The sequence below is a fragment of the Oryctolagus cuniculus genome, unplaced genomic scaffold, assembly GCF_964237555.1.
Source record: "Oryctolagus cuniculus unplaced genomic scaffold, mOryCun1.1 SCAFFOLD_123, whole genome shotgun sequence".
NCBI lineage: Eukaryota > Metazoa > Chordata > Mammalia > Lagomorpha > Leporidae > Oryctolagus > Oryctolagus cuniculus.
Window position 1 is genome coordinate 161,053 of NW_027208384.1, and position 3,676 is coordinate 164,728.

Genomic DNA, 3,676 nt, shown 5'->3' on the forward strand with positions numbered 1-3,676 from the left:
AGTAATGTTGGCATCTATCTCATTTTGTTTTTTCTCTGTTATTATTCAACTTATTGATGTCTTATTTTTGTTCACATTATTCCTCTCAATTGCTCTACCTGAGGTGAGTAGGGCTGCTGTGTTGCTTAAATGAAGTGTATGCTTTAGATTACTCATTTAATGAGTGCATGTCATTCACATAGCACTTCACTGAAGTTCTACTATGTCCCAAATCCTCTTCTAGGCACAGAATTTAGACCACTTTTCTCTTAGGCCCAGATCTTGCCTTTAACATACTACTTGGAATTTAGTAGCTCATGAAATCTGCAGACTGCATAAATGAATGAATATTTTGAGGGCTGTGCTTTTGTGGAGGAACTTCATAGGAGACCGAAGGAATAAAATAAATCAAAAGTATCCACAGTATATAGAATGTATACTATTTTATAAGTCACAGAGAAGAAGAAGAAGAAGGAAAGTAGTAAGACTAGAAAGTTTGTGGCAAGACTAACAGGCGCTGGTCAAGAACTTAATAAGCACATTAGGAAAGCAGTAAGGTTTCTTTTTTTTTTTTTTTTGAGGAAAAGTTTTTATTTCTAGTGATGAAATTGGCTACAGAACATTATGAAAGTTTAAAAATACAAAGAGAAATTGTCTATAATTAATAGATTCAAAATTTGACAATCAGTGAATATCATTATTAGTCATTACCAACAACAGTTATTGATTTGAAAGGCAGAGTGACAGGAAGAGGGAACCACTGCTTCACTCCCCAGACACTTGCAATAGCCAAAGCTTGACCAAGCCAAAACCAGGAACTGGGAATTCATTCTGGATGTCCCATTTGGGTGCAGGGACCCAAGCACTTCTGCCATCCTCCGTCTCCTCCCAGGGTGCACACTAGCAGAAACTTGCCTCAAAGCAGAGAAGCTACCACTCAAGCCAGGCATTTGTATATGGGATGTGGGTGTGTGGTGGTGATAGCAAGCCCTCATGGATAAAAAAAAAAAAAAAAAAAAAAAAAAAAAAAAAAAAAAAAAAAAAAAAAAAGTTATTTCTATGCCAAGGAAATTACTCTGTAGTCTTTCTCTTATAAACTACGTATTGCTGAACCTAGATAATTTTTCCTTTATTTAACAATGACATGAAAATGTCAGTTGAGTTGGCTTTCCTGAAGACCTTGTTTCTTGAATATTAGTGGCTAGCTGAGATAAATTCTTTTCATCTCTTTCTCGCTTCGGCAGCACATGTGCTCGCTTCGGCAGCACATATACTAAAATTGGAATGATACAGAGAAGATTAGCATGCCCCTGCGCAGTAAGGTTTCTTTACCTCCCTGTAGGCTCTGCTCTCCAGAGGTGAACAGGGTCCTCTAAACCCACTTGCTGCACACACAAACACCTGAGTGTTGTATTCTCCCACAGGTGTTGGAGACTGATATGGTGTTCTGATTTATATTTACATAATGGCTAGTGACATCGGGCATATTCACATGTTTTGACCATGTACATTTCTTCTGAGAAATGTCTATTCAGATCCTTGCCTGTTTCTTCACTGTATTTTTTGGAGTTTTTCCAATTCATGTAAATGTTCTGGAAATCTGTAAACATTCAGAGTTTTAATTTTTCCTGCCATCTGTTCATTGTATCTACACTCTGATGTTTACTTTGTTGTGAAGAAGTATCTTAGTTGGATATACTCAAATGTCTCTGTTTTTATTTTTGTGACTATTGCTATTGGAATCTTACCCAAAAGCTATTGTGTGTTGACAATATTTAGAGTTTCCCTATGTTTACTTGGGTTTGGGTCTTATGATTACATTTTAATTCACTGTGAGTTCACTTTCACATAGTGTAAGAGATGTTGGAGTCTCTTTTCAGGCTTCTACATATGGATAATCAAGTTCCTCTGCACCACTTGTGAAAGAGATTCTTCTTTCTCCAGTTCATTTTAGTTCCTTTGTTAAATATGAGTTGCTGGTAGAAATTTGGGTTTATTTCTATGCTACCAAGTCTTTTCCATTGAACTATGTGTCTGTTATTATATCAGTGCTAACACTTCTTCTTCTTTTTTTTTTGCAGTATATTTATTTGAAAGGCAGAGTTACAGAGAGGTAGAGGCAGAGAGAGAGAGAGGTCTTCCATCCACTGGTTTACTCCCCAAATGGCCACAATGGCCGGAGCTCTGTTGATCTGAATCCAAGTGTCAGGAGCTTCTTCCAGGTCTCTATGCAGGTGCAGGGGCCCAAAGACTTTGGCCATTTTCTACTTTTTTCTCAGGCTATACCAGAGAGGGGTATAAGAAGTGGAGCAGCTGGGAAACATACTGGCACCCATATGAGATGCCAGCACTGCAGACGGTGACTTTACCTGCTTTGTCATAGTGCTGACCCCTGTAATATGTCTTAAAATATGGTGTGATGTCTCCAGCTTTTTTTTGCTTTATAATATTGCTTTAGATGTTAAGCATCTCTCATGTTTCTATGTGAATTTTAGCATCATTTTTTCTAGCTCTGAGAACATCGTTGGTATGTTGATTGGGATTGCATTGAATTTGCAAATTGCTTTTGGTAGTATGGATATTTTGGTATTATTCTTCCCATTCACAAACATAAGTTTTCTGTGAGACTGTCAAAAAGCCTTGACAAAAATTGGACTTTATTACACAAAAATTCATCACTTTTTGGGATCATTTAAATCCATAATTTTGCACTAATATTTGATAAATAATTAAAGACTTTGAGCATTTTAGTAGGAGAAATTAAAATATTTATCAATTTATTCAAATATTGTTTAGATGTGATATTCAAATATTGTTTAGAGCCATTGTCTGTATTCCCTCTAAATTACGATCTTTTTGCTTTTTGCCTGTTAAACTTGTCCCTTGATTCAACAACCCTTTTTAATGTAATGTAAACTGAAAATGTCATTTCATAAGCTAAAAAAAATGACAAAGAAGGAAAAAGAAGGGAGGGAGGTTGAGTATATAATTATGTTCTCCGAATTTTTTCTATAAAACATATTGAATCATTTAAAAGCTAATTAAAATTAAACTCAAAATTGGACCATTATGACCAATATTTAAAACAAGTGATTAAAAACTGTAGATGTCTTCAATTTTGATTATCATTCTTCTTTAGAATATCTGAAAGAAATCCAGTTTCTCACTTTAAAATATACCAGTGTGTTAGAATTTAGTATTAAATGACTTTGTTTAAAAGTTTTATTTAATCTATTGCTTTAAGTAGTAATACTATGGCCATTGTAAAACAAAATCCTTATCATTTTTCATAAAACAGGAAGGGCCTTTAAAACATCATCACTAAAAATATTAAGAGACCTAAAATATAACATTCTTAAAACCCAAGTGATACCATTCAAAATTTTCAAATATGCAGGGATAGTTCATGTCAAGTAACTAAATAATTGTTAAGTGTATATATGGAATAGCTTCTATAAATTCTTTTGGCAAGGGCTGGCACTGTGGCATAGTGGGTGAGGCTGCCACCTGCAGTGCTGGTATTCCATAGGGGCATCAGTTCAAGACCTGGCTGCTCCACTTCCTATCCAGCTCTCTGCTATGGCCTGGGAAACACTATAAAATGGTACAAGTCCTTGGGCCCCTGCAACTGCATAGGAGACCAGGAAGAGGCTCCTGGTTCCTGCCTTCCAGTCAGCACAGCTGCAGCCATGGAGGC

The 3,676-nt window shown here is 36.0% G+C and overlaps 1 pseudogene; it reads left to right on the plus strand.

Moving 5' to 3' along the window:
- The first annotated feature begins 1,228 nt into the window (after positions 1-1,228).
- On the plus strand, positions 1,229-1,296 carry LOC138848373 (U6 spliceosomal RNA; annotated as a pseudogene).
- The last annotated feature ends 2,380 nt before the right edge of the window (positions 1,297-3,676 follow it).